At 40.7% G+C, this 13,624-nt stretch overlaps 1 pseudogene; it reads left to right on the top strand.

Moving 5' to 3' along the window:
• Positions 1-2,263: 2,263 nt before the first annotated feature.
• Positions 2,264-5,412, top strand: LOC144819137 (uncharacterized; annotated as a pseudogene).
• The last annotated feature ends 8,212 nt before the right edge of the window (positions 5,413-13,624 follow it).

Here is a 13,624-nt window from a genome sequence, read left to right as displayed (position 1 = left end):
AGGGATGCCACAGAGTTGATTTTTCCAAGACTCCAGCTATACCCGCAGGATCTGGAACCAGATTGTGGATCCCCTCCCGGTTATAAACTTAATATGTACACGTATTAAGCGTGACCCATATAGCACTCGTTGACCCTATGTGCTTATGAATACCAGGATTTTCTCGAATATTTGACTGCAAAGACAGATCACCAAACCGGTGAAACTATGATCTATGAATTTTGATTTCTTGTGAACATTTTCGTCCAGACCTCCATGAGTGCAGGTCATGCCACAAGCCCTGAAGAGTCGTTGTGAGTTGTTCCCGCACAACGAAACACGTGTTGGCTGGTTGTGGATTCATTAAACTACCCATCTTTAAGAATATACATAAGAAACTGCATATGTCAATTCATTGGCTATATGTTTACAATATTGACTTTTAAATAACTACCACTGTAATACCTTGCTTGTTGTGTGCGAGAGCTTTGCTGTTTTCACATTTTACCAGAACTGTGTGTTTTGAGGTTGACTGTGTTACTGCTTTTCATAACCAGATCATAAAACCTGTTTTGTTTACATGTGTTTGGAACTTCTGCCCTGACTGCTTCTGATGGGGTGCTCAGGGGTGCTTTGTTTAAATGATGTTGGGGTTAGATTTGTGTACCCAGGAGTTTTCCTGCATTAACACATGTCAACATAAATGGTGAATAATCGAGTCCTGCAGCAAGATGAGAGTTTTGTCTACTGACAGTTTTCACAAAAGATCATGAACCACATGTTTTATCAGAACTGTGTATTTTGAGGTTAGCTGTGACTTATTGCATTTCACACTGAAAAATCCTTTTCTTACTTGTGGAATTTCTGTGCATGGCACCTGAGCTAAAGAGGTGGAGTTCACGGTGGTTTGTATAAGTGTCCTAAGGCTGTCCTCCAAACATGTCAAAAGAAACAACTATCATGGTCCATCAACTGTGTCCTAAGGCTGTGATTAATCATGTTACAGCGTTGTTATGCTTAAACTTGTGTATAATGTGTTTTTGATAAGGTACAGAAGGATTTTTCCAGAAATGTTTAATTGTCAGACGAGAGGGCCTACAGAAGTTATACATTTTACTCTTATGTTGACACAGAAGTTTCAATAGTTTGAGTGCACCTGCTTGCCTACCCCTAAGCTTGGCTGGTTTTGGTAAAGTTTAATACTGCCTGTGTCTATATGGTGAACGAAAACCACAATTCCCAATAATGCAGTGTGTTAGCTAAATAAAACAAGCCTAGTACTAGGGGATGGCATCCATGATTGTAAGCCTGCCATCACAATGCTCAGCACTCTTATAACACAGCACCCTGCTGTAAGTTTTTTTTAAAGCACATTGTGTCTGTGCAAATTAACGTTGATACTGTCTGGCTAGCTGCATTGGTATATTGTGGTGTTATTTGGTGTGTGGTTGTATTAACTGGTCTTTATCTCTCTTTGAGCGGTGGCCTAGTGGAAACTGAGAATTGGATGAGCAGTAGCTGGGAACAATTGGCTTGATATAGCTCAGACTTCAACCCTGTGTTTCTTCCATGATATGTCTCACGATCTAAGTTGTGCTTGGTTGAATTCAATTTGGTGACTGACACCATATTGAAATCTTAATTGTTGTTGCTATAGTGCATTCTGGGTTATAATACTGCATTGAGTACTATCAGTAATCATATACATATGCTTAAAACCTTCATTATAAATCTGGACCAGTAAATTCAAATTGTGTTTTTTTGTGTGTATTTTTATAGATATTCATAGTCCACCATCTTTGCTTTTAGTGCTTGAGAGACCTAAGAAATATTTGTAGGACTACACAGAACATGATCAGCTCCTGCACACTGCATAGCAGAACAGAGTCAATGACACACCAGCGGACTGTGAGTACTAAACTCTTAAATTTGGCCTTGGCTTTGTACCTCAGGTGTAGACACATTAGTATTGGCGAAAGGGCATCATTTAATATTTCAGAAGTTCTGAACATATTAGTGGCTACACAAGGCTGACTTGTATGAAAAGAGAGATTTTCAATTATGCCAGAGATAGTTGTGAATAGTCAAAATTATGTCCTTATGTGGAATAAAAACAAGGAGCTCATGAGCATCATAGATTAATTTGGGAGGCAGCACCTGCTGGACTGCAGCTTCACTGTGACTGCAATGTGGATAGGCAAAACCATGCTTTATCCCCATTGGTCATACATGTGGAATATTGGGCATATTTGAGTTTATTTCCCTTCCCTGTCTTTGAAGAATAATGTCTGATACAGATGACAGTGAGCCCTGCATTTCAGCTATGACTTCCAAAAAGGGAAAGGCTGCTGCTAGCCAGAGGAAATCTAGTGAGAAGAAATCTGGGGCACGGTACTATCTAACTAAATTTGATCTGCCCTGGATGCAAGCAGAGCAATACAAAGGTATTTCAATAAGGTTATATACTTTAAAGTGTGTGGACTATAGCATATCAATTTCCTTGCAAGTTTTTTTTGCTACACCATGCTGCAACCTAGGTTTTGTGTTAATAGTTTTGAGATGACTTGTATGTTTTAAGACTCAAACCACCAAAATGCTAACTGTTTTATATGTTTGTTTCCCTTTCATTATATGAAGAACGTGTATATTTTCTACTATGTGCATCAGGTATTGGGAGACTAAAATTAATTTTAATAAAGGCTCTCATACATTGTGTGTTCCTGGGCATTTCAGTTTCTCTTTCTGCACAGTTTACTTTTCAGTCAGTCATGTGGGAGTGCTACACTATGATGAACTGGGCTTTTCTATTTTATGTCAGTGGAATGGAGGTCACGGTAGACTCAATTCATTGCTTGGTGTCCTTTCCTAAACAGTGTGTAATCAGCCCTCAACAAATGTCATAATGCATAGCATTGACTTTTCATGGTGTACTACAGCAGCCAGCGATAGGCGTGGTCAGTAGGTGTTTGTGAGCAGCCTAGCCACTGTATGCACTATTGCTTTAATTTAAAATACTCATAGGTTAAAACTCGTAGGGGACAATCATACATTTGGAAAATCTTTTTTATTGCAGGGAACATTGCTCTTGTTAAGACCCATCCATATTCTCTCTGCGGCTTGATTTGTGAGAAGAATTTCTCCTGTGGGCATCAAGGAGAGTTTGATATAAAACTCCATATTAGCAGTAAAGTTTATACATTTCTTCAGGGCACAAAGATTAAAATGAACCCAATCTCAGGCTACATGTCAAAGAAGAGTTCCAGTGAAGACTCCCTTGCCAGAGAGGCAGAAATAAAATTCACACAATTTTTGTCAGAGCATATTTGCCCTTTGCTGCTGCTGATCATTTGGGCAATTTCATAAGGACATGTTTCCCAGACTCTAAAATCGTGCAGGGTTAATATTGTGCTAGAACAAAAGCAACCTGTGTACTATATTATGCCATTGCACCAGAGTTGTTGACTGACTTAGTGGCTGATATGACATCATCAGCTTTTAGTCTGTGTGTTGATGGTAGCAATGATCAAGGCATTAAAAAAAGGAACCCATACTGTACGTATTTTTGATATGAAGCAGGGTTTGATATGCTGCAAATTTCTTGACATGTGTTTAAGCAAGGAAAGTACACCTGAAGGTATATTTACTGCAGTATCTAATGTTATGCCACATGGCTCACAATGGTGGCTCCCATGCAGCTTCTGCCTTCTGTTCTAGCTTGAAACATTTTGATATAGGCAAATTGTTTGTTGATGTCTACTTCTGGTTTGACTGTTCTTCAAAACGTAAGAATGTGTATGCTGAATTCTGCCAATTTGTTGATTCTGATTAATGCCAGATGCTGAAATGTATTTCTGTGAGGTGGTTAGGAATGTCTACATGTTTGGATAGACTGATTCTTCAGTTTGCTGCTCTGTGTTCATGCTTCCTATCAACACCAGACAGTGACAGAACTAGCAAGGTCAGGTTAAGGAGACTTGTTCACAGTTTTGAGAACCATATGGATGAGGTCTACTGTCTATTTCTTCAGGCTGTTACCTGCTTTTGTTAATTCTAACATTAAGCTTTAAAGGGAAGACCAGCCATTCACCTCCTGGTTGATGCCATGATCGAACTATTTGTTGTGCTCTTGAGTAGAGTGTTTAATGTGGATGTCATACAGTCATTCAAGGGGAGCCCAGATGCAAGTTTGCCGGATTTAACATCAGAAGAATCCCAGATCCCAGATTCAAATCTGTATGATGGCATCATTGTGCGTGGAAAGTTAAGAAACATGCTTAGAAAGCGGGGACATTGAGCCAGGAACCCAGAAAGCTTTCTATGAAGCAGTACACAGCTTTCACCAAAATGTAGTAAAGTATGCTTTAAAAGTTCTTCCAGTTAATGACTATGGGCCACATGTAGGTAGCCAAATACCGGTCGGTTACGGCCGAAATTCGGTAATTTACCGAATTTCAGCCGTTACCGACCGGTATTTAGCCCTTTCCAATGTAGGTGACAATTCGGTAAATACCGAATCGGTATTTACCGAATCTTTATTTACTGATTCGGTATTTACCGAATCGGTAAATGCTATGTAGAAAGCACATTAAAGAGTAAGAATTCATTAATTACCACCAACTTCAAGATGGTGGTAATTACCGAATTCATTTGAAAATTCACTTTTAAATTTTATTTGAAGTGCCATGTGGCAGACATACATGCCCTTAGGGCATGTATGTGTGCCACATGTGCACACATGCACGATTCAGGGGTGCAACAGGGTGTCAATGCGACACCCTGCCACCCTTGAATGTGTTCCCCCCTATTACCAATTCGGTATTTACCGAATCGGTAATAGTCAATGGCTTCCCATTCATTCTATGGGCCTCCCGGCCCATAGGAAGGAATGGGAATTACCAAATCGGTATATACCGATTCTAAAATACCGAATCTTACCGATTCGGTAAAATTTACCAAATTATTATCTACATCCTATTTACCAATTCTAAAATACCAATTCGGTAAAATTCCGTATTTTGGAATCGGTAAATATGGATTATCTACATATGGCCCTATGTGCTTAAGCATGCACGGGTCTTTAACTTTTTTGAGAAACACAAACAGTTTTGATAGTGTGCTGTTCTTAGTAGAACGGTTTGCAACCTACCTCAAGTTTGCAAAGCAGAACCTAGTTTGCTTACAGCAAGAATTTGCAAATTGCCAGTTCACTGACTTTCAGGACAAATAAAAAATGCATGAGAAAGGGTTGCTATTAAAATAAACTGCGGTACTGGTGAGGTTGTCACTTACAGGATGGATGTAATTTGGCCTTCTTTTGTCACAGAATTTACTGTTGTTGGCACTCAGAGAAGCAAGTTTTTCCTTCTATCTAAAGTAGTCCGACTTATTTTTATGTTGCCCCACATCAACACTGATGAAGAAAGCGTGTTCTAAAGGATAACAAAGAATAAACCCAAATTCTGCCCCAGTTTATCACTTGATAGAACATTGTCTTCTATATTAATGTTTCAAATGAACAGGACTCAAGGTGAAACATGTTATAAATATTCTCCATCTGAAAACGTGAAAAAGAAGGCAAAAACTGAAACTGTGACATGGGAGTACAACAAGGTGCATGGAAGATCATAATAAAATCTCAACCTATGTGTTAATTTGGTTTCAGATATAAATGCCCAAAACCCTGATACAGGTTACTGTGCGGAACAGGTTACTGTCAGCCTCTGATATTTGACACTGTGAATGATCGGACTGGACTGTTGGCACTGGTCTTAGTGTTTTCTCTTATTTCAAGGTTTGTCAGGGTGGGCAGCTGTTGTGCTTGGTCTAGTTATTATGTACACATGGACTTTAAAAGTATAATATTTATTTTATGCAAATGACAATCTGTTGCATTCCGTATTTTTGTATTTAACCGTGCATGTGTCAGCATATGTACACAGCACTTTAATAAAGTACATCTACTGAAAGAATTTCTTAAAATCATGGTTAGCCATTTGTTTACAGTACAACCAGGTTACAGGACGGAGCACTAGGGTTAGTACCCTTCCATTTATGGTGCTCTGCAGCAGTTTCAAGAACTTCTTGCAGTTTCTTGTTGCTCAAATGGCTGTCATTTCTGATAGTTAGAAGTTTCCCTCATCTTCATTGCATGATTTTTGCTCGCGAGAAAGTGTCACTCATAGTCGTTGACATGCCACTCATAATTTCACTGAAATTATGAAAATGTCACACATGGCAATATGAAACCTTGGCAGCTATGGCAACAACAAAGAAGATTATGCTGACTAATACTAAGCTGATATATTCAGCACCTTTTATCTCTCAACTGTCTACAGGGTTTCGACTACTGGAGAGACACCATAGACACAAAATATATCTGGGGGACAAGAGAGTGGCAGGTTCAGGGAATTGATTCTTTATTCAGAGCTTGCCTTATACCATTACACATGATTTTCCTGAACAGAACAGTGCAACAGACTACCTTTTACGGGTTTGCAAAAATTCAAAGACCTGAAGACACCAAGTATCCCTTCACCCACACCTATTAAGGGTATCTCAAATAACACACTAAGAAGTGAGGGGACAAATGGTACAAATACATACAATTCATCCTCTCCCGATTGGAAGGGTTGGGTTGTTTGGCCTGTAGACATGAATATGTGTAACTCAAGATTTAAGCTTACCACAGAAGGGTTTAGTATCCATAGGCCCGACCCACGCTATGTCCACACAGAAGACCCAGGGGTAGTGGCTTCCTATAGTGTTGGGAAATTGTGCCTGGATTGGCTAAAGACCTTGACACTATCACAGGTGAAACAACACTTGTCCATTCTGTCAGACAACATGGATCTTAGGGATTTCATGTTAGGTCCCAAGATACCACATAGGAAAAGTTTCTTATATACCATCTACAATGAAGTCTAGAAAGTCTGCCAACAGGACGCTGTGGAGAGACTTCGTGAAATCGATAGAATTAACCTAGAAAAGGCATTAGCTGTGGTAGACAACGGCATGACCACACACATGTCTCGTATTTATTCACTGGGCAACATTGTTTCCTCGGCTATCGACATAATGGAAAAAGATTTGTCTATTTTACAACATGGATAATCTCAGCTGCGCACTATTATGCTTTTAAGCTGGAAGCTTCAATCATTGCGTTCTGGCCACGTTCCATGGTGATACACTAAAGAGACAAATCTGTTTTCGGCTTACAATCTGACCAACAGACAGCTGACCATGGCATGCAGAGATGCGAAGTACACCATACTGCACATTGAAAAACTAGAGAAGTTACCTTTTACTGTAGCAGAGTCACAGTCTACGGAATGGTCAGTCAACGGCTATATCACACTGGCAATCATGACATTTCAATTCCAATACTCCCTGAAATATTACCCAGTAGGGAGGTATGAAGAATTGGGCGGAGGGTACACACGAGAAACCTGTGAGTTACCATACACATATAGTTACAGGAACAAGGACAAGGAGGTTTTCTTCAGTGGTTCAAACTGTGAAAAGTCCTTGAGTGGGTCTTTAGTGTGTAAAGAAGTGTTGCTTCATGATGTGTGTAATGTGTCAATAGCGAACTTGTCCTGCTACCTGAAGGGTTCCCCAGCTGCTGTAATTCATCCAGTTTTTGATTTACTTTCCAATGGGAGTTACTTGATGCTAAATGACCAAGGCTGTTGTAGAATGACGCCAGGCATCGCTTATCTAGTGAACTCCAGGGTTATTTGTTGTAAGCAAGTATTGTTTCCTCCAGCTTGCACAGTTAGGGAGGCCCCACTGTGGCCTTTACTAAATATTTCCAACATAGGGTTTGATTCTCTGAGCAGACTGAAAGCCATACTGTTTCAGGAAAATGTGGCATTAACTTTAGCCCGAGAGATCTTTGATCTCCAAGTGGCAAGGTCCTCGGCAGAGATACAGGCTCTGCTCTGAACGAACTTCCGACTCCATTTCCGAAAAATGGCCCATCGGCAGATACAGGCTCTGCTCTGAACGAACTTCCCACTCCGTTTCAGAAAAATGGCCCATCGGATCTTTAACATGTCTGATACATGGGGGATAGTACACTTATTTAAGAGCATTGGATCAGGTCTGTTAACCACCTTTCAAACCATTTTTGGAGGGATTCCATCATTCATACACTCAATAGTTGGAAGCGTTTTTGTGGGGCTTCCTTTGGTCCTGCTTTCAGTAGCAGGCATCCTGGTTTTAATTCTATTGATTCGCAATGGATGTCAGCATCACTCGAGACATGGAGAGAACACTGCTGGAGCGATGTTGTTGTGAGCGATTGGTGTTCTTCGTGGGTATATCTCGGCTGCGAGAGCTGTGTGAGGAATGGTTCCTGTCTTTCAGACCGGCCTGGCTTGACTGCATCCTGCCAGTATTCTACTGCCTCTTTTGCGGATTCTGACACGTGTTGGACCTCTGTCTGACACTTCCATTGGTTGTGGCACGGGACATAGACATGCTCCTGGCGCCTTTGCAGGCCAATGTGATCAGTTGTCCACAGTGCACTCCCATGTTGATGATGGCGTTCCTAGAGTCTCCACAGCATGTTTCAGCTGCTGTTGAAACAGAGATCGGCTCTGCTACAGATATACAGGAATCAGTCTCAGACACACAGACATCTAATTCTTCCCCAATGTTTGCCGTGTGATCCAATGATGACCACCTCTGCTCACTTGATATCATAATAGAGGTTCTGGAGAGACTGCTTCCTGTGGATGATGTTGAGTCTTCAGTGCCAGATTCTGGCCTTTCCTGTCCTGGGAACTGTTTGGATAATATTTAAACATGTACCAAATTAAAGGTCGAACTGAGTTTGTTTTTCCTTCTCTTTTCTTCTCTGCTCTGCTCTGTCTGTCTGAACATAGTGGCTTTCAAGGTTCTCAGAAAAAAAATGACAATATATTCAGACATATAAAGGACTTTTTTTAATGCTTTTATGGAAGAATGCTTTCACTATAGACCTTGCTTTTATGAAAATTTTTTAAGACTTTTTAAAGTGATTTTAGTATGTTTTAATGTACATGATTGTTATGCCTTTTTTTAGCATAATATATCATTACTTAGCTGACCTTTACGTTTTGATGAGGAGTGGGTGTCATGTCCTTTAGAATTGTCCCATCATGTAGATACCGATTAGATACATGTTGTCCAATCCACACAACATAACGGTCCTACACAGGTGACCTTTTTGCTAGTAGCTTACTTCTGTCTCTTCAACACCAAACTCTCGGTACCCAGTCCTAATCCCTGAACCTGACATACATAAACATGTCCCCAGGCACGGCAGACTTATTCTGCATAAGCGTCACCACTTTTTTCATCCATGGCCAACACCCAGCTGTGAATGATCATGTTTGTTTAGAAAATGATTAGCAGAGGATTAGCGAATGTTTTCAAAACATATCGATTATAGAAGAAACCCTGGTGTGACCACATTAGTATAAAAGACTCTCACTCCCTCTTACAGACTGAGAGGAGAATTCCTTCGAGTCTAGACTGAGACTCTGCAGTCTGATCTTTCAAGAGACCTGACATCCCTTGCGGGGTGCCATCTTCGATGCAGAGATGGGGTCCTTCATTCAGAACCATCAGGTGAGGGGTTAGCACTTCCCCAGGGGATTCTTGCCTCCATTAGGATCTATCCTAGCACTTACATACACATGCATCACCTACATATCTAGGCTAGGTTCATTTAGGTGTGCTGCGCATTGTAGGAATACTCCAATGCTATTGTTTTATATAATCTGCTTTTATTCATCTTATTAGCAGTATGGTAAAAATATATCTACTATTTACAATATTGGTGCTAGCGATCACATTTGTCTGCTCCTGGCTTTTGATTGTCACAGCGAATATGTTTCTTACTAGACTAACGCTTGATCAATAAATAATTATTGAAACCGTTCCAATCTTCATTCTAAGTGTATTCTGAGAAAAGTAAGCACGAGTAACAGAGTGAAAGATACAGTTTTGTTTTCCACAATACCTGAGGAATCAGATTTGTCATGTTCAGTGGTTGCCAGAAACTACTAACACCGCTGTAGAATGTAGGGGGGTGACACTGTAGGGCTAGCTGGTCTAACGGCTGACTCATCCTGTGGGGGTGTCCAGAGTCTGTCTGCACACCAAGCCCTCAGTTTAGGTCATCCAAAACGCCGAGGTCCTGGGGGGGTTTAGGAACTACACAACATGACATCTCAACCCAAAATGATATCTCTCCAATATAGTACTCACTTTCGGTAAGTAATGGCCATCTAATCTGGCTATGGCTATCACAAATACATTTAGATCATGTGCCTCTGCTTGTGGAAGTTCCAGTACATTTTCTAATACATCCTGTCCTTCTGCCTCTAAACAATGCAATAATAAGGCATGTATACTCTCCGCACACGTTTGTGCCTCACACACATGCATAGTTACAGAAAACGTTTTTCTACTTAGCCCACCCAATCAATGGTTCACCAGGAGAGGATAGAAAACGTAGGTGATGTGACATTCTACATATTGTATGACCTCCCCTGTTAATTCTGGTTAGTGAAAAAAAAAAATAATCAAGCTCCAATTCACAGTGCACGAATTGTTATCACAGAGGCGGGCCACCGAAGGTGGCGCAAGAGCTGTCGCCATAACCCAGCGTCGAGCCCCTAGTTCAGTTAGGCGGGGGGTAGGGGATGACGATTTGGAGTGAAAATGGGGTCGCCCCAACAGGATGCAGGGGAAGCCCCCAAAGGTGTCTGTCCCCCCCCTCGCATCGCGACCAATGGGGGGCAGGCAATGTTTAAACCCCCCAATGACGGGGAGAGACACGAAGCGCGATAGCGGCCTCGGGGGGCATATAAGCGTATGCTCCTATCTACAAGGAGCGGGGGAGCAGCACGGCGAAAAGGAAATCTTGTCCCACCCACCCACACCTAAGGAACAGCAATGTCACAGGGCTGAGAAAAGGAGGACACGTGGCGAAGGGCTACGCTGAGAACGGTTGGTATGGAGGCACACCGAAGGGCGGTGCGCCAGAATAGGTCCACTCACCTTCAGATGCCGCACGGCTGGGTGAGGTGGCCTAAGGACAGCGACTCTGGGATGCCTCACGGCTGGGTGACATGGCTACGAAGGGAAGGGGTAGCAAGCTGAGACGGCGCTCGCAGCCCAGCCCCCGCCGGATGGCAGGGCACAACAAAGTCGGACAAGGTAGCGAGGCAGCCTAACTCCGGGACAATGGATATCCCCCTCCCACGCAGAGGAAGCGCAAGTAAGTCCAACCTACAAAAGAACCGCCCCAGAAGGGCCAAAAGACCATATCAGGGAAATGTATAATGACATAACATGCAAATGTGAAAGATATACCTGTTTCCTTCTAACCCTAAGAAACTGCGGCCAGCAAATGACCACCACAAGACAAGAAGTGTAGTGGCTTTCTTGGCGGGAGGGGAAGTACGGAAAGGAAAAGGTAATGGGATCACATGTGGGAGTGGGGCAGAGTGCGGGGGTTATGTAATTTAAGAGTTAACCTATTGACACAAAATTCAAGATGTACACAACATCATATGACATGCAGTAGGCGTGCGCAGCCAAATAGAACTCCCAAGATCGACCCACTGACAACAAGTTTGACGTGAAGAACGCAAAGAATACCTGTCTCAATGGCACAATCCCATAGCAAAATGTCTGCAGTTGTTGAATAAGTTAGAAAAATTCAAACGTGCAGGCGCAAGCTCTCCTCCAGAGCAGGCGAGCGCTTCCTCCATAATGACAGCTAACGTTGAATTTAGTTATTGTCACTTCCAGCTTTCCGCTTGTGTCCCATACTCTTCCAAGAATAACAAGTACAATTCCGCCTCCAAACACCCACTATGCAACAGCAGCTTGATTCCAGCCAATCCTCCGCTGCAGGGTGCTGCATTTAGTGTTCCCTGATGGCAGTGAGCATGTGCAGTCTCTGCCGCTCCTCTTCCAAGAATGACGAGTGAGATTCCAGCTCCAAACGTCCACTACGTAGCCGCAGCTTGACTCCACGAATCCTCCGCTGCAGGGTGCCACACCACATACCTCTCCAGCTGCTTTCTCATGCGCCGGGTCTGCTCAGCAATTGTCCTTGCTCAACCTCACATGTGCCAAAGCAGAAGCACTACGGCCTCCTCATCATGCTACAATGGAGCGTAGCAACGCTTGCCGCATGAAACAAACAGAGCCAGAACGGTAGGCAGAAAAAATATCAAGTTTTAAATATCGACATACAATAATGTCGATGTTTAAATATCGAAGGGACATAATATAGAAGGTAAGTTATTTCGATATGTTTAATATCGATGTTAGTAATATCTATGTTACTAATATCGATGTTAGTAATATCTATGTTACTTATATCAATGTTACTAATATCGATGTTAGTAATATCGATGTTACTAATATCGATTTTTGTATGAATATTATGTATATTATTATGTATTTATTATGTATTTACTTTTTATTTAAGTACATTTAAGTACATTTTGTATTTTAGTACCGTAGCGGGTTCTGGGTTTATAGGGGAATAGGGTGGGAAGTATTTTAATTATATTAAATTAATTATTAATTATTAGGAATTATAAATTAATTTTAATTAATTGGTAATTAATTTTTATTAATTGGTAATTAATTTTATTTAATTGATTAATTGATAATTATGTTCTGTAGCGGGTTATGGGTTTATAGGGGAATAGGGTGGGAAGAAATGTAATTATAATAAATTAATTATTAATTATTAGGAATTATAAATTAATTTTAATTAATTGGTAATTAATTTGTATTAATTGGTAATTAATTTGTATTAATTGATTAATTGATAATTATGTTATGTAGTGGGTTATGGGTTTATAGGGGAATAGGGTGGAAAGTAATTTAATTATAGTAAATTAATTATTAATTATTAGGAATTACAAATTAATTTTAATCAATTGGTAATTAATTTTTATTATTGGTAATTAATTTTAATTAATTGATTAATTGATAATTATGTTCTGTCGCGGGTTATGGGTTTATAGGGGATTAGTGTGGGAAGTAGTGGTCCAATGGTTAGAGTGGCAGACCCTGATGCAGAAGTCTAGCCCGGGACCAGGGTTCAATACCCCGCCTCGGCGGGTCTTGGGCTCAAAAATTCCACGGACCTGATAATTCTCGCCTCGGTGCCTATTCCGATCATGGAGTCCCACTCTGCAACTCTGGGCAATAGCTTGCTTAATCTCCACAACGGCCCCCACAACACTAAGGATGCCTGGCCTCCACCTTGGGGGTTCCCAGGAGTGGACACCTCACAGGGAAAGCCAGGATGGGTTCCACAGCGGTATTCGTACAAGCGCCTTGAGACCCTTGCGGGTGAGTAGTGCGCTATACAAGTATCAATTTTTTTTTTTTTAAGTAATTTAAATGTAATTAAGTAATAATTTACTTAAATTCATTGTTTTGTAAATTATATTATTGTTAATTAATTATTAATTTGTAATTTATTATTATTAATTGGTATTTATTATTAATTCATTTTTACTTAATTATTTATTGCTAATCATGTTTTTAATAATTATGTATTGGTATTTGTAAATAGTTTATGTTTATTTAATAATTAATTTTTGTATTATTTTAAATTATT

Source organism: Lissotriton helveticus, chromosome 2_1 (assembly GCF_964261635.1).
Source record: "Lissotriton helveticus chromosome 2_1, aLisHel1.1, whole genome shotgun sequence".
In the NCBI taxonomy this organism is placed as follows: domain Eukaryota; kingdom Metazoa; phylum Chordata; class Amphibia; order Caudata; family Salamandridae; genus Lissotriton; species Lissotriton helveticus.
Note: the sequence above shows the minus strand (reverse complement) of the source record. Positions and strands in the feature narration are given on the sequence as shown.